Source organism: Pristiophorus japonicus, unplaced genomic scaffold (assembly GCF_044704955.1).
Source record: "Pristiophorus japonicus isolate sPriJap1 unplaced genomic scaffold, sPriJap1.hap1 HAP1_SCAFFOLD_82, whole genome shotgun sequence".
Classification (NCBI taxonomy): Eukaryota; Metazoa; Chordata; class Chondrichthyes; family Pristiophoridae; genus Pristiophorus; species Pristiophorus japonicus.
Window position 1 is genome coordinate 338,626 of NW_027254740.1, and position 23,926 is coordinate 362,551.

Below are 23,926 nucleotides of genomic sequence, written 5' to 3' on the forward strand. Positions count from 1 at the left end.
CAGAGCAGGGAAAGTCCAGTCTCCAACCCCACCTGTGGTATGATACTCTCTCTCACCCAGTGCGGTACTGAGCCCCACACAGAGCAGGGGAAGCCCAGGCTCCATTCCCACCTGTGGTATGTTACTCTATCTCACCCAGTGTGCTGCTGAGACCCACACAGAGCAGGGAAAGCCCAGACTCCATCCCCATCTGTGGTATGTTTCTCTATCTCACCCAGTGTGATACTGAGACCCACACAGAGCAGAAAAAGCCCAGACTCACTCCCCACCTGTGGTATGTTACTCTGTAACCCAGTGTGGTACTGAGACCCACACAGAGCACGGAAAGCCCAGACTCCATCCCCACCTGTGGTATGTTACTCTATCACCCAGTGTGGTACTGAGACCCACACAGAGCAGGGAAAGCACAGAATCACTCCCAACCTGTGGTATGTTACTCTATCACCCAGTGTGGTACTGAGACCCACACAGAGCAGGGAAAGCCCAGACTCCATCCTCACCTGTGGTATGTTACTCTATCACCCAGTGTGGTAATGAGACCCACACAGAGCAGGGAAAGCACAGACTCACTCTCCACCTGTGGTATGTTACTGTATCACCCAGTGTGGTACTGAGACCCACACAGAGCACGGAAAGTCCAGTCTCCAACCCCACCTTTGGTATGTTACTCTATCTCACCCAGTGTGGTACTGAGACCAACACAGAGCAGGGAAAGCCCAGGCTACATCCTCACCTGTGGTATGTTACTCTATCACCCAGTGTGGTACTGAGACCCACACAGAGCAGGGAAAGCCCAGACTCCATCCCCACCTGTGGTATGTTACTGTATCACCCAGTGTGGTACTGAGACCACAGAGAGCAGGGAAAGTCCAGTCTCCAACCCCACCTGTGGTATGATACTCTCTCTCACCCAGTGTGGTACTGAGACCCACACAGAGCAGGGAAAGCCCAGATTCCATCCCCACCTGTAGTATGTTACTCTATCTCACCCAGTGTGGTACTGAGCCCCACACAGAGCAGGGAATGCCCAGGCTCCATTCCCACCTGTCGTATGTTACTCTATCTCACCCAGTGTGGTACTGAGACCCACACAGAGCAGGGAAAGCCCAGACTCAATCCCCACCTGTGGTATGTTACTCTATCATGCAGTGTGGTACTGAGACCCACACAGAGCAGGGAAAGCCCAGACTCCATCCCCACCTGTGGTATGTTACTCTATCACCCAGTGTGGTACTGAGACCCACACAGAGCAGGGAAAGGCCAGACTCACTCCCCACCTGTGGTATGTTACTGTATCACCCAGTGTGGTACTGAGACCCACACAGAGCAAGGAAAGCCCAGACTCACTCCCCACCTCTGGTATGTTACTGTGTCACCCAGTGTGGTACTGAGACCAACACAGAGCAGGGAAAGCCCAGACTACATCCTCACCTGTGGTATGTTACTGTATCACCCAGTGTGGTACTGAGACCCACACAAAGCAGGGAAAGTCCAGTCTCCTACCCCACCTGTGGTATGTTACTGTATCACCCAGTGTGGTACTGATACCCACACAGAGCAGGGAAAGTCCAGTCTCCAACCCCACCTGTGGTATGATGCTCTCTCTCACCCAGTGTGGTACTGAGCCCCACACAGAGCAGGGTAAGCCCAGGCTCTATTCCCACCTGTGGTATGTTACTCTATCCCACCCAGTGTGCTGCTGAGACCCACACAGAGCAGGGAAAGCCCAGCATCCATCCCCATCTGTGGTATGTTACTCTATCTCACCCAGTGTGATACTGAGACCCACACAGAGCAGAAAAAGCCCAGACTCACTCCCCACCTGTGGTATGTTACTCTGTCACCCAGTGTAGTACTGAGACCCACACAGAGCAGGGAAAGCACAGAATCACTCCCCACCTGTGGTATGTTACTCTATCACCCAGTGTGGTACTGAGACCCACACAGAGCAGGGAAAGCCCAGACTCCATCCTCACCTGTGGTATGTTACTCTATCACCCAGTGTGGTAATGAGACCCACACAGAGCAGGGAAAGCACAGACTCACTCTCCACCTGTGGTATGTTACTGTATCACCCAGTGTGGTACTGAGACCCACACAGAGCACAGAAAGTCCAGTCCCCAACCCCACCTGTGGTATGTTACTCTATCTCACCCAGTGTGGTACTGAGACCAACACAGAGCAGGGAAAGCCCAGGCTACATCCTCACCTGTGGTATGTTACTCTATCACCCAGTGTGGTACTGAGACCCACACAGAGCAGGGAAAGCCCAGACTCCATCCCCACCTGTGGTATGTTACTGTGTCACCCAGTTTGGTACTGAGACCACACAGAGCATCAAAACTCCAGTCTCCAACCCCACCTGTGGTATGATACTCTCTCTCACCCAGTGTGGTACTGAGACCCACACAGAGCAGGGAAAGCCCAGATTCCATCCCCACCTGTAGTATGTTACTCTATCTCACCCAGTGTGGTACTGAGCCCCACACAGAGCAGGGAATGCCCAGACTCCATTCCCACCTGTGGTATGTTACTCTATCTCACCCAGTGTGGTACTGAGACCCACACAGAGCAGGGAAAGCCCAGACTCAATCCCCACCTGTGGTATGTTATCTATCATGCAGTGTGGTACTGAGACCCACACAGAGCAGGGAAAGCCCAGACTCCATCCCCACCTGTGGTATGTTACTCTATCACCCAGTGTGGTACTGAGACCCACACAGAGCAGGGAAAGGCCAGACTCACTCCCCACATGTGGTATGTTACTGTATCACCCAGTGTGGTACTGAGACCCACACAGAGCAAGGAAAGCCCAGACTCACTCCCCACCTCTGGTATCTTACTGTATCTCACCCAGTGTGGTACTGAGACCCACACAGAGCAGGGACATCCCAGACTCACTCCCCACCTGTGGTATGTTACTCTATCTCACCCAGTGTGGTACTGAGCCCCACACAGAGCAGGGAATGCCCAGGCTCCATTCCCACCTGTGGTATGTTACTCTATCTCACCCAGTGTGGTACTGAGACCCACACAGAGCAGGGAAAGCCCAGACTCAATCCCCACCTGTGGTATGTTACTCTATCATGCAGTGTGGTACTGAGACCCACACAGAGCAGGGAAAGCCCAGACTCCATCCCCACCTGTGGTATGTTACTCTATCACCCAGTGTGGTACTGAGACCTACACAGAGCAGGGAAAGGCCAGACTCACTCCCCACCTGTGGTATGTTACTATATCACCCAGTGTGGTACTGAGACCCACACAGAGTATGGAAAGCCCAGACTCACTCCCCACCTGTGGTATGTTACTGTGTCACCCAGTGTGGTACTGAGACCAACACAGAGCAGGGAAAGCCCAGACCATATCCTCACCTGTGGTATGTTACTGTATCACCCAGTGTGGTACTGAGACCCACACAAAGCAGGGACAGTCCAGTCTCCTACCCCACCTGTGGTATGTTACTGTATCACCCAGTGTGGTACTGATACCCACACAGAGCAGGGAAAGTCCAGTCTCCAACCCCACCTGTGGTATGATGCTCTCTCTCACCCAGTGTGGTACTGAGCCCCACACAGAGCAGGGGAAGCCCAGGCTCCATTCCCACCTGTGGTATGTTACTCTATCCCACCCAGTGTGCTGCTGAGACCCACACAGAGCAGGGAAAGCCCAGCATCCATCCCCATCTGTGGTATGTTACTCTATCTCACCCAGTGTGATACTGAGACCCACACAGAGCAGAAAAAGCCCAGACTCACTCCCCACCTGTGGTATGTTACTCTGTCACCCAGTGTGGTACTGAGACCCACACAGAGCAGGGAAAGCACAGAATCACTCCCCACCTGTGGTATGTTACTCTATCACCCAGTGTGGTACTGAGACCCACACAGAGCAGGGAAAGCCCAGACTCCATCCTCACCTGTGGTATGTTACTCTATCACCCAGTGTGGTAATGAGACCCACACAGAGCAGGGAAAGCACAGACTCACTCTCCACCTGTGGTATGTTACTGTATCACCCAGTGTGGTACTGAGACCCACACAGAGCACGGAAAGTCCAGTCTCCAACCCCACCTGTGGTATGTTACTCTATCTCACCCAGTGTGGTACTGAGACCAACACAGAGCAGGGAAAGCCCAGGCTACATCCTCACCTGTGGTATGTTACTCTATCACCCAGTGTGGTACTGAGACCCACACAGAGCAGGGAAAGCCCAGAATCCATCCCCACCTGTGGTATGTTACTGTATCACCCAGTGTGGTACTGAGACCCACACAAAGCAGGGAAAGTCCAGTCTCCTACCCCACCTGTGGTATGTTACTGTATCACCCAGTGTGGTACTGATACCCACACAGAGCAGGGAAAGTCCAGTCTCCAACCCCACCTGTGGTATGATACTCTCTCTCACCCAGTGCGGTACTGAGCCCCAGACAGAGCAGGGGAAGCCCAGGCTCCATTCCCACCTGTGGTATATTACTCTATCTCACCCAGTGTGCTGCTGAGACCCACACAGAGCAGGGAAAGCCCAGACTCCATCCCCATCTGTGGTATGTTACTCTATCTCACCCAGTGTGATACTGAGACCCACACAGAGCAGAAAAAGCCCAGACTCACTCCCCACCTGTGGTATGTTACTCTATCACCCAGTGTGGTACTGAGACCCACACAGAGCAGGGAAAGGCCAGACTCACTCCCCACATGTGGTATGTTACTGTATCACCCAGTGTGGTACTGAGACCCACACAGAGCAAGGAAAGCCCAGACTCACTCCCCACCTCTGGTATCTTACTGTATCTCACCCAGTGTGGTACTGAGACCCACACAGAGCAGGGACATCCCAGACTCACTCCCCACCTGTGGTATGTTACTCTATCTCACCCAGTGTGGTACTGAGCCCCACACAGAGCAGGGAATGCCCAGGCTCCATTCCCACCTGTGGTATGTTACTCTATCTCACCCAGTGTGGTACTGAGACCCACACAGAGCAGGGAAAGCCCAGACTCAATCCCCACCTGTGGTATGTTACTCTATCATGCAGTGTGGTACTGAGACCCACACAGAGCAGGGAAAGCCCAGACTCCATCCCCACCTGTGGTATGTTACTCTATCACCCAGTGTGGTACTGAGACCTACACAGAGCAGGGAAAGGCCAGACTCACTCCCCACCTGTGGTATGTTACTATATCACCCAGTGTGGTACTGAGACCCACACAGAGTATGGAAAGCCCAGACTCACTCCCCACCTGTGGTATGTTACTGTGTCACCCAGTGTGGTACTGAGACCAACACAGAGCAGGGAAAGCCCAGACCATATCCTCACCTGTGGTATGTTACTGTATCACCCAGTGTGGTACTGAGACCCACACAAAGCAGGGACAGTCCAGTCTCCTACCCCACCTGTGGTATGTTACTGTATCACCCAGTGTGGTACTGATACCCACACAGAGCAGGGAAAGTCCAGTCTCCAACCCCACCTGTGGTATGATGCTCTCTCTCACCCAGTGTGGTACTGAGCCCCACACAGAGCAGGGGAAGCCCAGGCTCCATTCCCACCTGTGGTATGTTACTCTATCCCACCCAGTGTGCTGCTGAGACCCACACAGAGCAGGGAAAGCCCAGCATCCATCCCCATCTGTGGTATGTTACTCTATCTCACCCAGTGTGATACTGAGACCCACACAGAGCAGAAAAAGCCCAGACTCACTCCCCACCTGTGGTATGTTACTCTGTCACCCAGTGTGGTACTGAGACCCACACAGAGCAGGGAAAGCACAGAATCACTCCCCACCTGTGGTATGTTACTCTATCACCCAGTGTGGTACTGAGACCCACACAGAGCAGGGAAAGCCCAGACTCCATCCTCACCTGTGGTATGTTACTCTATCACCCAGTGTGGTAATGAGACCCACACAGAGCAGGGAAAGCACAGACTCACTCTCCACCTGTGGTATGTTACTGTATCACCCAGTGTGGTACTGAGACCCACACAGAGCACGGAAAGTCCAGTCTCCAACCCCACCTGTGGTATGTTACTCTATCTCACCCAGTGTGGTACTGAGACCAACACAGAGCAGGGAAAGCCCAGGCTACATCCTCACCTGTGGTATGTTACTCTATCACCCAGTGTGGTACTGAGACCCACACAGAGCAGGGAAAGCCCAGAATCCATCCCCACCTGTGGTATGTTACTGTATCACCCAGTGTGGTACTGAGACCCACACAAAGCAGGGAAAGTCCAGTCTCCTACCCCACCTGTGGTATGTTACTGTATCACCCAGTGTGGTACTGATACCCACACAGAGCAGGGAAAGTCCAGTCTCCAACCCCACCTGTGGTATGATACTCTCTCTCACCCAGTGCGGTACTGAGCCCCAGACAGAGCAGGGGAAGCCCAGGCTCCATTCCCACCTGTGGTATATTACTCTATCTCACCCAGTGTGCTGCTGAGACCCACACAGAGCAGGGAAAGCCCAGACTCCATCCCCATCTGTGGTATGTTACTCTATCTCACCCAGTGTGATACTGAGACCCACACAGAGCAGAAAAAGCCCAGACTCACTCCCCACCTGTGGTATGTTACTCTGTAACCCAGTGTGGTACTGAGACCCACACAGAGCACGGAAAGCCCAGACTCCATCCCCACCTGTGGTATGTTACTCTATCACCCAGTGTGGTACTGAGACCCACACAGAGCAGGGAAAGCACAGAATCACTCCCAACCTGTGGTATGTTACTCTATCACCCAGTGTGGTACTGAGACCCACACAGAGCAGGGAAAGCCCAGACTCCATCCTCACCTGTGGTATGTTAATCTATCACCCAGTGTGGTAATGAGACCCACACAGAGCAGGGAAAGCACAGACTCACTCTCCACCTGTGGTATGTTACTGTATCACCCAGTGTGGTACTGAGACCCACACAGAGCACGGAAAGTCCAGTCTCCAACCCCACCTTTGGTATGTTACTCTATCTCACCCAGTGTGGTACTGAGACCAACACAGAGCAGGGAAAGCCCAGGCTACATCCTCACCTGTGGTATGTTACTCTATCACCCAGTGTGGTACTGAGACCCACACAGAGCAGGGAAAGGCCAGACTCACTCCCCACCTGTGGTATGTTACTGTATCACCCAGTGTGGTACTGAGACCCACACAGAGCACAGAAAGTCCAGTCCCCAACCCCACCTGTGGTATGTTACTCTATCTCACCCAGTGTGGTACTGAGACCAACACAGAGCAGGGAAAGCCCAGGCTACATCCTCACCTGTGGTATGTTACTGTATCACCCAGTGTGGTACTGAGACCCACACAGAGCAGGGAAAGCCCAGTCTCCTACCCCACCTGTGGTATGTTACTGTATCACCCAGTGTGGTACTGAGACCACACAGAGCATCAAAAGTCCAGTCTCCAACCCCACCTGTGGTATGATACTCTCTCTCACCCAGTGTGGTACTGAGACCCACACAGAGCAGGGAAAGCCCAGATTCCATCCCCACCTGTAGTATGTTACTCTATCTCACCCAGTGTGGTACTGAGCCCCACACAGAGCAGGGAATGCCCAGGCTCCATTCCCACCTGTGGTATGTTACTCTATCTCACCCAGTGTGGTACTGAGACCCACACAGAGCAGGGAAAGCCCAGACTCAATCCCCACCTGTGGTATGTTATCTATCATGCAGTGTGGTACTGATACCCACACAGAGCAGGGAAAGCCCAGACTCCATCCCCACCTGTGGTATGTTACTCTATCACCCAGTGTGGTACTGATACCCACACAGAGCAGGGAAAGTCCAGTCTCCAACCCCACCTGTGGTATGATGCTCTCTCTCACCCAGTGTGGTACTGAGCCCCACACAGAGCAGGGGAAGCCCAGGCTCCATTCCCACCTGTGGTATGTTACTCTATCCCACCCAGTGTGCTGCTGAGACCCACACAGAGCAGGGAAAGCCCAGCATCCATCCCCATCTGTGGTATGTTACTCTATCTCACCCAGTGTGATACTGAGACCCACACAGAGCAGAAAAAGCCCAGACTCACTCCCCACCTGTGGTATGTTACTCTGTCACCCAGTGTGGTACTGAGACCCACACAGAGCAGGGAAAGCACAGAATCACTCCCCACCTCTGGTATGTTACTCTATCACCCAGTGTGGTACTGAGACCCACACAGAGCAGGGAAAGCCCAGACTCCATCCTCACCTGTGGTATGTTACTCTATCACCCAGTGTGGTAATGAGACCCACACAGAGCAGGGAAAGCACAGACTCACTCCCCACCTGTGGTATGTTACTGTATCACCCAGTGTGGTACTGAGACCCACACAGAGCACAGAAAGTCCAGTCCCCAACCCCACCTGTGGTATGTTACTCTATCTCACCCAGTGTGGTACTGAGACCAACACAGAGCAGGGAAAGCCCAGGCTACATCCTCACCTGTGGTATGTTACTCTATCACCCAGTGTGGTACTGAGACCCACACAGAGCAGGGAAAGCCCAGACTTCATCCCCACCTGTGGTATGTTACTGTATCACCCAGTGTGGTACTGAGACCACACAGAGCATCAAAAGTCCAGTCTCCAACCCCACCTGTGGTATGATACTCTCTCTCACCCAGTGTGGTACTGAGACCCACACAGAGCAGGGAAAGCCCAGATTCCATCCCCACCTGTAGTATGTTACTCTATCTCACCCAGTGTGGTACTGAGCCCCACACAGAGCAGGGAATGCCCAGGCTCCATTCCCACCTGTGGTATGTTACTCTATCTCACCCAGTGTGGTACTGAGACCCACACAGAGCAGGGAAAGCCCAGACTCAATCCCCACCTGTGGTATGTTATCTATCATGCAGTGTGGTACTGATACCCACACAGAGCAGGGAAAGCCCAGACTCCATCCCCACCTGTGGTATGTTACTCTATCACCCAGTGTGGTACTGAGACCCACACAGAGAAGTGAAAGGCCAGACACACTCCCCACCTGTGGTATGTTACTGTATCACCCAGTGTGGTACTGAGACCCACACAGAGCAAGGAAAGCCCAGACTCACTCCCCACCTCTGGTATCTTACTGTATCTCACCCAGTGTGGTACTGAGACCCACACAGAGCAGGGACATCCCAGACTCACTCCCCACCTGTGGTATGTTACTGTGTCACCCAGTGTGGTACTGAGACCAACACAGATCAGGGAAAGCCCAGACTACATCCTCACCTGTGGTATGTTACTCCATCACCCAGTGTGGTACAAAGACCCACACAGAGCAGGATGGGTCGAGGCTCCATTACAGGCCTGTGGTACGTTGTTTCACTTTGCATGCTGCTTACCCCATATGGAGCAGAAAGAGCAGGGTCCCATCATTAGCCTCGGCTCTAGAGTGCCTGGTTCCCAGGGCATGCAGTGAAGCAACCACGTGTATATCTGATCCCTACATTGAAGAATACTATAGCAGAAGAACTCGTGGAAAGATTCCTAAAGTTGTGAGAAAACTAGATACATTGTTAATTGGTTGATGAACCATGCTCATAGCTGGACGCGGGTCTTCTGATCAATTTGTTCAACGTGTTTTCTTTCATCAACCATTTGCATGTTCCCACAATGAATACTACGTCCTTTAATTGGGATAACTGAACAGAGAGTGGACAGTTGTTAACTTGCTCACTGTGATCTGAAGTTTTGGCTTGATAACGTCATATGTTGTTGCCAATAATTCAGCACATCTCTGTAATGCAATCAGGTAGCACGTTCGTCTATTAAGCGAAAGATTGGTGGCTCGAGACAACCGAGGGACGGTGCTTTTACTTCCTGGTATTCAATATCTGTGGTTTGGCTGCAGGAAAATGGGGGAAAAACTGTGCCAGATGGAATTCAACGCGGAAAGTGTGAGATCCTCCATTTGGACCAGAGAAAGCCACTTTGTCGCATCGATGGTGATCACAGGCTGGGGGCCGCTCAGACTGCTGGGCTAGGCATGCTCCTTCTGCTCCCCGACCTGCTCCAATGGTTGAGCAGCCCTCAGATTCGAACCTTTAAAGATGTATGTGCTAGAATGCCCAAATCTCTCTCTGTCTCCACCTTTTTTAGTGCTTAGCACTGACGCATGAATGACTGTTGAGCATTTACCCTGCCCACATGCATAACAGTGCACTTATCTAAGTTACACACCATTTGCCAGTCAGGAGACCAATTTACCAAAACAGTAAGATCTGCCTGAAGCAGACGGGCCCCTAAGACACGCACAAATCTTGATAGCTTTATGCAAATTTATAGATTGTGCCGCCATCATCTACAACCAGATCATTAATAAAAATAGTAAAGAGCAACATATCCCACACCAAATCCTGAGGGAGCTCACTGCTGACCGGTATCCAAACCAACCCAATTCATCCATAACAGCTTGCTGCCGACGCACTGCCAGCCCACTCCCAATCCAGCTCATTATATTATGACTAATACCAGGAAAAAAATGTAAAAGACTGGTTAAAGTAAATGTTGATCCCTTTAAGGATGAGACTGGGGAATTAATAATGGGGTATAGGGAAATGGCAGAGACTTTGAACAAATATTGTGTATCAGTCTTCATGGTAGAGGATGCTAAAAACATCCAAATAGTAGATAATCAAGAAGCTATAGAGAGGGAGGAACTAAAAACTATCACTATCACAAAAGAAGTAGTATTTGGTAAAATAATGGGACTAAAGTGGACAGGTTCCCTGGACCAATGGCTTGCATCCTAGGGTCTGCAGAGATAGTGGATGTATTGGTTGTAATCTACCAAAATTCATTGGATTCTAGGGAGGTCCCAAGAGATTGGAAAATCACAAATGTAACAATATTTAAAAAAGGAGGGAGACAGAAAATAGCCTAACTTCTGTCATTGGGAAAAAGCTGGAGTCCATTATTAAGGAAGCACGAGCAGGACATTTGGAAAAGCATAATACAGATAAGCAGAGTCAGTATGGTTCTAAAAAAAGGGAAACCATGTTTGACAAATTTGCTGGAGCTCATTGAGGAAGTAATGTGCAAGGTGGATAAGGGGGAACCAATGAATGTGGTGTATTTGGTTTTCAAGCAGGTACGCGATAAGGTGCAACATAACAGGTTACTGCACAAGAAAACATTTCACGGGGTTGAGGGTAATATATTAGCATGGATAGAGGATGGGCTAACTAACAATTAAGAACCAATGTGTATAAAGTGGCCAAGGTTAGTGGGAAACTAGAAGATTGGGAACATTTTAAACGACAGCAAAGAATGATTCAGAAAGCAATAAAGAAAGGAAAGATAGATTATGAAAGTAAACTTGCGCAAAACATAAAAACAGATAGTAAAAGCTTTTACCGACATATAAAACGGAAAAGATTGACGAAAGTAAATGTTGGTCCTTCAGAAGATGAGAAGGGGGATTTAATAATGTGAAATGTGGAAATGGCTGAGACCTTAAACAATTATTTTGCTTCGGTCTTCACAATGGAAGACACAAAAACCATGCCGAAAATTGCTGGTCACGGGAATGTGGGAAGGGAGGACCTTGAGACAATCACTATAACTAGTGGGGTAGTGCTGGACAGGCTATTGGGACTCAAGGGAGACAAGTCCCCTGATCATGATGAAATGCATCCCAGGGTATCAAAAGAGAAGGTGGAAGTTATAGCAGATGCTTTCGTTATAATTAACCAAAGTTCTCTGGACTCTGGGGAGGTACCATCAGATTGGAAAGCAGCTAATGTAACGCCTCTGTTTAAAAAAGGGGGAAGACAAAAGGCAGGTAACTATCGGCCAGTTAGTGTAACATCTGTAGTGAGAAAAATGCTTGAAGCTATCATTAAGGAAGAAATAGCGAGACATCGAGATAGGAATAGTGCAATCAAGCTGACGCAACATGGATTCATGAAGGGAAATCATGTTTAAATAATTTACTGGAATTCTTTGAGGATATAATGAGCATGGTGGATAGAGGTGTACCGATGGATGTGATGTATTTGGATTTCCAAAAGTCATTCGATAAGGTGCCACACAAAAGGTTACTGCAGAAGATAAAGTACGCAGAGTAAGAGGAAATGTTTTACCATGGATAGAGAATTGGCTAACTAACAGAAAGCAGAGAATCGGGATAAATGGGTCCTTTTCAGGTTGGCAATCGGTGGTTAGTGGTGTGCCACAGGGATCAGTGCTGGGACCACAACTGTTTGCAATATACATAGATGACCTGGAAGAGGGGACAGAGTGTAGTGTGACAAAGTTTGCAGATGACACAAAGATTAGTGGGAAAGCAGGTTGTGTAGAGGACACAGAGAGGCTGCAAAGAGATTTAGATAAGTTAAGCGAATGGGCTAAGGTTTGGCAGAAGGAATACAATGTCAGAAAATGTGAGTTCATCCACCTTGGAAAAAAATCAGTAAAAGGGAATAATATTTGAATGGGTAGAAATTACAACATGCTGCGGTGCAGAGGGACCTGGGGGTCCTTGTGCATGAATCCCTAAAAAGTTAGTTTGCAGGTGCAGCAGGTAATCAGGAAGGCGAATTGAATGTTGGCCTTCATTGCGAGAGGGTTGGAGGACAAAAGCTGGGAGGTCCTGCTGCAACTGTACAGGGTATTGGTGAGGCTGCACCTGGAGTACTGCGTGCAGTTTTGGTCACCTTACTTAAGGAAGGATATACTAGCTTTGGAGAGAGTACAGAGACGATTTACTAGGCTGATTCCGGAGATGAGGGGGTTACCTTATGATGATAGATTGAGTAGACTGGATCTTTACTCGTTGGAGTTCAGAAGGATGAGGGGTGATCTTACAGAAACATTTAAAATCATGAAAGGGATTGACAAAATAGAGGCAGAGAGGTTGTTTCCACTGGTCGGGGAGACTAGAACTAGGGGGCACAGCCTCAAAATACGGGGGAGCCAATTTAAAACCGAGTTGAAAAGGAATTTCTTCTCCCAGAGGGTTGTGAATCTGGAATTCTCTGCAGTTGAGCCTACCTCATTGAATGTATTCAAGTCACAGATAGATTTTGAACCAATAAGGGAATTAAGGTTATGGGGAGTGGGCGGGTAAGTGGAGCTGAGTCCACGGCCAGATCCGCCATGATCTTGTTGAATGGCGGAGCAGGCTCGAGGGGCTGTTCCTAATTCTTATGTTCTTATGTTCTAACAGAAGACAGAGTCGGGATAAATGGGTCAGTTTCCGGTTGTCAAATGGGAACTAGTTGGGGGTCATAGGGATTACTGCTGGGGCTGCAACTATTGAGAATCTATATTAATGACTTGGATGAAGGGATCGAGTGTAATGTTTCCAAGTTTGCTGATGATACAAAGATGGGTGTTAAAGCACATTGTGTGGAGGACAGAAATAATCTGCAACGGTATGCAGACAGGCTAATTGAGTGGACCAATTGAGAGTAATGTGGGAAAGTGTGAGGTTATCCACTTTGGTAGAAAAAATAATAATACAATTTATTATTTAAATGGAGAGATATTACAAAATGCTGCAGTACAGAGGGATCTGGGGATCCTTGTGCATGAAACACAAAAAGTCAGTATGCAGGTACAGGAAATAATTATGAAGGCAAAGAAATGTTGGCCTTTATTGCAAGGAGGAGGATGGAGTATAAAGGCAGGAAAGTCCTGCTATGATTGTACAGAGTATTGGTGAGACCACACCTGGAGTACTGCATACAATTTTGATCTCCTTATTTAAGGAGTGATATACTTGCATTGGAGACAGTTCAGAGAACCTTCACTAGTTTAATTTCTGAGATGAAGGAGTTGACTTAGGAAGATAGGCTGAGCCAACACTCATTGCAGTTTAGAAGAATGAGAGATGATCTTATTGAACTACATGATACTGAGGGGGCTCAACAAGGTAGATGCAGAGAGGATGTTTCCACTCGTGGGGAATCTGGAACTAGGGGCATGGTTTAAGAATAACGGGTAGCCGATTTAGAACTGAGATGAAGAGAATTTTCTTCTCTTGGAGTGTCGTAAAACTTTGGAGTTTCCTACCCCAGAGGCAGGGTCATTGAAAATATTTAAAGTGGAGATAGCCAGACTTTTGAGCGATAATGGTCTGAAGGGTTATGGTGATCAGGCAAGGAAGTGGAGCTATGGCCAAGATTAGATCAGCCATGATCTTATTATACAGCAGAACAGGTTCGAGTGGACAATGGCCTTCTCCTGCTCCTATTTCTTATGTTTTTTAAAGGATGAAGTATGGCTGTAAACACAATCAGCGTTATTTTTTTATCTGACCCTTTTCCCATTGATTATTTTGTCAAATATCCCGAATATTAAACTCCAGTCCAGTTATAGGGGTAATCAGTAGCAGCAGAATGAAAGCCCAACTGTCAGAATGGACACGATTCAGTCTGGGACAACAGCGAATCCAAACCCTGCAGTCACTTCTGAACTTGCTGGTGTGTCAGCAGGTTGGATGATGTAGTGAATCCGTTCCCACACTCGGAGCAGATGAATGGCCTCTCTCCAGTGTGAACTCGCTGGTGTATCAGCAGGTCAGATGACCGAGTGAATCCCTTCCCACACTCGGAGCAGATGAACAGCCTCTCTCCAGTGTGAACTTGCTGGTGTATCAGCAGGTGGGATAACTGAGTGAATCCCTTCCCACACTCAGAGCAGATGAATGGCCTCTTCCCAGTGTGAACTCGCTGGTGTGTCAGCAGGTGGGATGACCGAGTGAATGCCTTCCCACATTCGAAGCAGATGAATGGCCTCTCCCCAGTGTGAACTCGCTGGTGAGCTACAAGGTGGGAGAACTGTGTGAATCCCTTCCCACAGTCAGATCAGGTGAACGGCCTCTCCCCAGTATGAACTCGCTGGTGAGTTAGAAGATGGGATGACTGAGTGAATCCCTGCCCACATTCAGAGCAGGTGAATGACTTCTCCCCTGTGTGAACTCGCTGGTGTTTCAACAGGTTGCAATGGGCAGTGAATCCCTTCCCACACTCAGAGCAGGTGAACGACCTCTCCCCAGTATGACTGTGTCGATGAACTTCCAGCTCAGACGGGTAATTGAATCCCTTCCCACAGTCCCCACATTCCCACGGTTTCTCTGTGGTGGCGGTGTCCTTGTGTCTCTCCAGGTTGGACGATCAGTTGAAGCCTGGTCCATACACAGAACACGTGTACAGGTTCTCCCCACTGTCAATGCTGCGATGTTTTGTCAGTCTGTGTAACTGGTTAAAGCTCTTTCCACAGTCAGTGCACTGGAACACTCTCACTCGGGTGTGTGTGTCTCGGTGCTTTTCCAGTATCACTAATGTTTGAAATCTGTTCCCACAGACAGAACAGACAAACTTTTCTCCTTCCACATTGAAACGCTGATGATATTCAGGTCCTGAGGAATCGAGTGATTCCGTCAGATCTTGACGTGATGTTTGGTTTGATTTCCCCGCCTTCAAATCCTGCCCCTCGAATAACCTGGAAAAGGAGTTTACAAAAATCATTACTGCAAGTACAGGACAGAAATTCAGAACAGACAATTCTAGATTCTAGAGAACATTCTTTCCTCTCTTGTTCCAGAAAGCAGTAAATCCCCACTCCATACTCTCTTCCGCATTCCTGTCCTGAAATTCAGCTTGTCCTCTGCTCCGAATTTTCATCACCATCTCTGGCTGGGTTCAGTTCTACACTCACTGGTTCCCCTTCCCTGAATATGCTGACTCTGGCTGGGTTCAGTTCTACACTCACTGGTTCCCCTCCCCTGTAGGTACTGACTCTGGCTGGGTACAGTTCCACACTCACTGGTTCCCCTCCCCTGAAGGTACTGACTCAGGCTGGGTTCAGTTCTACACTCACTGGTTCCCCTCCCCTAAAGGTACTGACTCTGGCTGGGTTCATAGAAACATAGAAAATAGGTGCTGGAGTAGGCCGTTCGGTCCTTCGAGCCTGCACCACCATTCAATAAGATCATGGCTGATTATTCACCTCAGTACCCCTTTCCTGCTTTCTCTCCATACCCCTTGATCCCTTTAGCCATAAGGGCCATATCCAACTCCCTCTTGAATATATCTAATGACCTGGCATCAACAACTACCTGTAGAAGAAAATGCCACAGGTTCACAACTCTCTGAGTGAAGAAGTTTCTCTTCAACTAATTGCTAAATGGCTTGCCCCTTAACCTTAGACTGTGTCCCCTGGTTCTGGACTTCCCCAACATCGGGAACATTCTTCCCACTTCTAACCTGTCCAGTCCTGTCAGAATGTTATATGTTTCTCTGAGATCCCCTCTCATTCTTCTAATCTCCAGTGAATACAGGCCCAGTTGATCCAATCTCTCCTCATATTTCAGTCCTGCCATCCCTGGCATCAGTCTGGTGAACCTTCGCTGCACTCCCTCAATAGCAAGAACGGCCTTCCTCAGATTAGGAGACCAAAACTGAACACAATATTCCAGGTGAGGCCTCAGCAAGGCCCTGTACAACTGCAGTAAGATCTCCCTGGTCCTATACTCAAATCCCTGAGCTATGAAGGCCAACATGCCTTTTGCCTTCTTCACCAGCTGCGCCAAACTGTACGCCAACCTTCAATGCTTGAGGTACCATGCCACCCAGATCTCGTTGCACCTGCCCTTTTCTTAAACTGCCGCCGTTCAGTTAATATTCTGCCTTCATGTTTTTGCCACCGAAGTGGATAAGCTCACATTATACAGCATCTGCCATGCACTTGCCCATTCAACTAACCTGTCCAAGTCACCCTGCAGCCTCTTCGCATCCTCCTCACAGCTCACACCACCACTCAGCTTAGTGTCATCTGCAAACTTGGAGATATTACTCTCGATTCCTTCCTCTTAATCATTGATGTATATTGTAAATAGCTGGGGTCACAGCACTGAGCCCTGCGGCACCTAACTAGTCTCTGCCTGCCATTCTGAAATGACCCATTTATCCTGACTCTCTGCTTCCTGTCTGCCAACGAGATCTCTATCCACGTCAAACCATTACCCCCAATACCATGTTCTACACTCACTGGTCCGATGAAAAGGGATTGATATTGTTTCTGTCACTCAATGGGACAATGGGGCAGTTTCAAATTGCTTGGTTAGGGTAGACTAGATACTTTATGAGTCACTTTCTGGTACTGTGTGTCAGTGTGTGATTGACATGTGTGTATAGGACTGACACTGCCACTCACTCTCTGGTACTGTGTGTCAATGTGTGATTGACAGGTGTGTATAGGACAGACACTGTCACTCACTCTCTGGTACTGTGTGTCAGTGTGGGATTGACATGTGTGTATAGGACAGACACTGTCACTCACTCCCTGGTACTGTGCGTCAGTGTGAGATTGACAGGTGTGTATAGGACAGACACTGCCACTCACTCTCTGGTACTGTGTGTCAGTGTGGGATTGACATGTGTGTACAGGACTGACACTGCCACTCACTCTCTGGTACTGTGTGCCAGTGTGTGATTGACAGGTGTGTATAGGACAGACACTGCCACTCACTCTCTGGTACTGTGTGTCAATGTGGGATTGACATGTGTGCATAGGACTGACACTGCCACTCACTCTCTGGTACTGTGTGTCAGTGTGGGATTGACATGTGTGTATAGGACTGACACTGTCACTCACTCTCTGGTACTGTGTGTCAGTGTGAGAATGACAGGTGTGTATCGGACAGACACTGTCACTCACTCTCTGGTACCGTGTGTCAGTGTGAGATTGACATGTGTGTATAGGACAGATACTGTCACTCACTCTCTGGTACTGTGTGTCAGTGTGAGATTGACATGTGTGTATTGGACAGACACTGTCACTCACTCTCTGGTACTGTGTGCCAGTCTGGGATTGACAGTTGTGGACAACAAATAGCTGCCACTCACTCTTTGGTCATACATATCAGTTTGGGTATTGTTGTTGACTATAGGATAGATAGTTTACCTGTCACTCTCTGTTACTGTGTGGCAGTGTTTGATTGTCAGTGGAATACAAAATGCAGATACTTTAACTCCCATTCTGCAATACAGTGTGACCAAACTGATAAATATATTATTTTTCCAAAAACGACCGATGTTTTACTCTCTGAAAAAATGCGTCAGTGTGGGATAGAGGGAGAATATATGAAAGACCCCGTCACTCACTCTCTGGTACTGTGTGTCATTGTAGGATAGACAGGTGTGTATAGGACAGACACTGCCACTCACTCTCTGGTACTGTGTGTCAGTGTGAGATTGACTGCTGAATATGGGATTGACACTGTACATTTCATTCTGTGATATTGCTATCAGTTTGGGATAGAAACATAGAAACATAGAAACATAGAAGCATAGAAAATAGATGCAGGGAAAGGCCATTCGGCCCTTCGAGCCTGCACCGCCATTCAATGGGTTCATGGCTGAACATGCAACTTCAGTACCCCATTCCTGCTTTATCGCCATACCCCTTGCTCCCCCTAATTTGAAGGACTACATCTAACTCCTTTTTGAATATATTTAGTGAATTGGCCTCAACAACTTTGTGTGGTAGAGAATTCCACAGGTTCACCACTCTCTGGGTGAAGATGTTTCTCCTCATCAAGTGGCTTACCCATTATCCTTGGACTGTGACCCCTGGTTCTGGACTTCCCCAACATTGGGAACATTCTTCCTGCATCTAACCTGTCAAAACCTGTCAGAATTTTAAATGTTTCTATGAGATCCCCTCTCATTCGTCTGAACTCCAGTGAATACAAGCCCAGTTGATCCAGTCTTTCTTGTGATGTCAATCCCGCCATCCCGGGAATCAGTCTGGTGAACCTTCGCTGCACTCCCTCAATAGCAACAATGTGCTTTCTCAAGTTTGGAGACCAAAACTGTACACAATACTCCAGGTGTGGCCTCACCAAGGCCCTGTACAACTGTAGTAAAACCTCCCTGCTACTGCACTCAAATCCCCTCGCTATGAAGGCCAACTTGCCATTTGCTTTCTTAACCGCCTGCAGTACCTGCATGCCCACGTTCAGTGACTGATACACCTTGACACCTAGGTCTCGTTGCTCCTCCCCTTTTCCGACTCTGTCACCATTCAGATATCTTGGTTGACATAGGACAGGTATTGCATCTCTCAATCTCTGGCACAGTGAGGCAGAGTTGGATTTCCAGTTGAGTTTTTTTTTTACAGATGCTGCTCCTGTTTTTCGCTCATTCTACGTGACAAATTCTGATGACAGGTCAGTGTTGGAGAGATACTGCCTCTCTCATTCTCTGAAACTATGTGACAGGTGATGGTTGGATAGATACTGCCTCTCTCTTTCTCCGACACTATGTGACAGGTGAGTGTTGGATTGATACTGCCTCTCTCATTCTCTGACACTGTGTGACAGGTAAGTGTTGGATAGATACTGCCTCTCTCATTCACTGACTCTATGTGACATGTGAGTGTTGGATAGATATTGCATCTCTCATGCTCTGATACTGTGACAGGTTTGTGTTGGATAGATACTGCCTCTCTCATTCCATGATACTATGTGACAGGTGAGTGTAGGATGGATACTGCCTCTCTCATTCCCTGACACTATGTGACAGGTGAGTGTTGGATAGAAACTGCCTCTCTCATTCTCTGCCACTATGTGTCAGGTGAGTGTTGGATATATACTGCCTCTCTCATTCTCTGATACTGTGACAGGTGAGTGTTGGATAGATACTGCCTCTCTCATTCTCTGACACTATGTGACAGGTGATTGTTGGATAGATACTGACTCTCTCATTCTCTGACAATAAAGAGACACGTGAGTGTTGGATAGATACTGCCTCTCTCATTCTCTAACACGATATGACAGGTGAGTGTTGGATAGTAACTGCCTCTCTCATTCTCTGATACTCTGTGACAGGTGAGTGTTGGATAGATACTGCCTCTCTCATTCTTTGAAACTAAGTGACAGGCAAGTGTGATATAGAAACTGTCTAACTCATTCTCTGACACGATGTGACAGGTAAGTGTTGTATAGATACTGCCTTTCTCATTCTCTTACACTAAGTGACAGGTGAGTGTTGTATAGATACTGCCTCTCTCATTCTCTGACACTATGTGACAGGTGAGTGTTGGAAAGATACTGCCTCTCTCATTCTCTGACACTATGTGACAGGTAAGTTTTGGATAGATACTGCCTTTCTCATTCTCTGACACTATGTGACAGGTGAGTGTTGGAAAGATACTGCCTCTCTCTTTCTCTGACACTATGTGACAGGTAAGTTTTGGATAGATACTGCCTCTCTCATTCTCTGACACTATGTGACAGGTGAGTGTTGGATAGATACTGCCTCTCTCATTCTCTGACACTATGAGACATGTGAGTGTTGGATAGATACTGCCTCTCTCATTCTCTGACACTAAGTGACCGGTAAGTGTGATATCGATACTGTCTCTCTCATTGCCTGACAGTATGTGACAGGTGATTGTAGGATAGATGCTGCCTCTCTCATTCTCTGACACTATGTGACAGGTGAGTGTTGGGTAGATACTGCCTCTCTCATTCTCTGACACTATGTGACAGGTGAGTGTTAGATAGATACTGCCTCTCTCATTCTCTGATACTTTGTGACAGGTGAGTGTTGGATAGATACTGCCTCTCTCATTCTCTGACACTACGTGACAGGTGAGTGTTGGATAGATAATGCTTCTCATTCTCTGACATTATGTGACAGCTAATTGTTGGATAGATACTGCCTCTCGCATTCTCTGACACTATGTGACAGGTGAGTGTTGGATAGATACTGTCTCTCTCATTCTCTGACACTAAGTGACAGGTGAGTGTTGGATAGATACTGCCTCTCTCATTCTCTGACATTATGTGACAGGTGAGTGGAGGATAGATACTTCCTCTCTCATTCTCTGAGACTATGTGATATGTGAGTGTTGGATAGATACTGCCTCTCTCATTCTCTAACATTATGTGACAGGTGAGTGGAGGATAGATACTGCCTCTCTTATTCTCTGACACTGTGTTACAGGTATGTGTTGGATAGATACTGTCTCTCACATTCACTGACAATGTGTGACAGGTGAGTGTTGGATAGATACTGCCTCTCTCATTCTCTGACATGAAGGGACATGTAAGTGTTGGATAGATACTGTCTCTCACATTCACTGACACTGTGTGACAGGTGAGTGTTGGATAGATACTGTCTCACTCATTCTCTGAAACTATGTGACAGGTGAGTGTTGGATAGATACTGCCTCTGTCATTCTCTGACACTATGTTACAGGTAAGAATTGGATACTGCCTCTCTCATTCTCTGATACCATGTGACAGATGAGTGATGGATAGATACTGCCTCTCTCATTCTCTGACACTATGTTAAAGGTAAGTGTTGGATAGATACTGCCTCTCTCATTCTCAGACACTATGTGACAGGGTGAGTGTTGGAGAGATATTGTCTCTCTCATTCTCGGACACTATGTGACAGGTTAGTGTTGGATAGATACTGCCTCTCTCATTCTCCAACACTATGTGACAGGTAAGTGTTGGATAGATACTGCCTCTCACATTCTCTGGCATGATGTGACAGGTAAGTGTTGGATAGATACTGCCTCTCACATTCTCTGACACTGTGTGACAGGTGAGTGTTGGATAGATACTGCCTCTCACATTCTCTGACACTATGTGACAGGTGAGTGTTGTATAGATTCTGCCTCTCTCATTCTCTGACACTGTGTGACAGGTGAGTTTTGGATAGATACTGCCTCTCTCATTCTCTGATACGATGTGAAAGGTAAGTGTTGTGTAGATACTGCCTCTCTCTTTCTCTGACAAGATGTGACAGGTAAGTGTTGGATAGATACTGCCTCTGTCATTCTCTGACACAAAGTGACAGGTGACGGTCGGATAGATACTGCCTATCTCATGCTCTGATAAAGTGAGACAGGTGAGCGGAGGATAGATACTACCTCTGCCATTTTCTGACACTACGTGACAGGTGAGTGTTGGATAGATTCTGCCTCTCTCATTCTCTGATATTATGAGGCAGGTGAGTGTTCGATAGATACTGCCTCTCTCATTCTCTGACAGCATGTGTCAGGTGAGTGTAGGATAGATACTGCCTCTCTCATTCTCTGACACGATGTGACAAGTGAGTGTTGGATCGACACTGCCTCTCTCATTCTCAGACACTATGTGACAGGTGAGTTTTGAATAGATACTGCCTCTCTCATTCTCTGACACCATGTGTCAGGTGAGTTTTGGATAGATATTGCCTCTCTCATTCTCTGACACTAAGTGACAGCTCAGTATTGGATAGATACTGCCTCTCTCATTCTCTTACATTAAGTGACAGGTGAGTGTTGTATAGATACTGCCTCTCTCATGCTCTGATAAAGTGAGTCAGGTGAGTGTAGGATAGATACTGCCTCTCTCATTCTCTGACACCATGTGTCAGGTGAGTTTTGGATAGATACTGCCTCTCTAATTCTCTGACACTATGTGACAGGTGAGTGTTGGAGCGACACTGCCTCTCTAATCTCTCAGACACTATGTGACAGGTGAGTTTTGGATAGATACTGCCTCTCTCATTCTCTGACACTAAGTGACAGCTCAGTATTGGATAGATACTGCCTCTCTCATTCTCTTACATTAAGTGACAGGTGAGCGTTGTATAGATACTGCCTCTCTCATTCTGTGACACCAAGAAACATGTGAATGTTGGATAGATACTGCCTCTCTCATTCTCTGACACAATGTGACAGGTGACGGTCGGATAGATACTGCCTCTCTCATGCTCTGATAAAGTGAGACAGGTTAGTGGAGGATAGACACTACCTCTGACATTTTCTGACACTACGTGACAGGTGAGTGTTGGATAGATACTGCCTCTCTCATTCTCTGATATTATGAGGCAGGTGAGTGTTCGATAGATACTGCCTCTCTCATTCTCTGACAGCATGTGTCAGGTGAGTGTTGGATAGATACTGTCTCTCTCATTCTCTGACACCATGTGTCAGGTGAGTTTTGGATAGATACTGCCTCTCTCATTCTCTGACACTATGTGACAAGTGAGTGTTGGATCGACACTGCCTCTCATTCTCACACACTATGTGTCAGGTGAGTTTTTGATAGATATTGCCTCTCGCATTCTCTGACACTAAGTGACAGCTCAGTATTGGATAGATACTGCCTCTCTCATTCTCTTACATTAAGTGACAGGTGAGTGTTGTATAGATACTGCCTCTCTCATTCTGTGACACCAAGAAACATGTGAATGTTGTATAGATACTGCCTCTCTCATGCTCTGATAAAGTGAGACAGGTGAGTGGAGGATAGATACTACCTCTGACATTTTCTGACACTACGTGACAGGTGAGTGTTGGATAGATACTGCCTCTCTCATTCTATGATATAATGAGGCAGGTGAGTGTTCGATAGATACTGCCTCTCTCATTCTCTGAAAGCATGTGTCAGGTGAGTGTAGGATAGATACTGCCTCTCTCATTCTCTGACACCATGTGTCAGGTGAGTTTTGGATAGATACTGCCTCTGTAATTCTCTGACACTAAGTGACAGCTCAGTATTGGATAGATACTGCCTCTCATTCTCAGACACCATGTGTCAGGTGAGTTTTTGATAGATATTGCCTCTCTCATTCTCTGACACTAAGTGACAGCTCAGTATTGGATAGATACTGCCTCTCTCATTCTCTTACATTAAGTGACAGGTGAGCGTTGTATAGATACTGCCTCTCTTATTCTGTGACACTATGAAACATGTGAATGTTGGATAGATACTGCCTCTCTCATTCTCTGACACAAAGTGACAGGTGACGGTCGGATAGATACTGCCTCTCTCATGCTCTGATAAAGTGAGACAGGTTAGTGGAGGATAGACACTACCTCTGACATTTTCTGACACTACGTGACAGGTGAGTGTTGGATAGATACTGCCTCTCTCATTCTGTGACACTATGAAACATGTTAATGTTGGATAGATACTGCCTCTCTCATTCTCAGACA

The 23,926-nt window shown here is 47.8% G+C and overlaps 1 long non-coding RNA gene across 1 annotated transcript in view; it reads right to left on the reverse strand.

Moving 5' to 3' along the window:
• Positions 1-12,377: 12,377 nt before the first annotated feature.
• LOC139257298 (uncharacterized) overlaps positions 12,378-23,926 on the reverse strand; it is a 153,522-nt gene continuing 141,973 nt past the window's right edge. Inside the window, exon 3 of the long non-coding RNA XR_011592240.1 lies at positions 12,378-15,424. This is a non-coding gene — a long non-coding RNA (uncharacterized lncRNA). The remainder of the gene's footprint in view (positions 15,425-23,926) is intronic.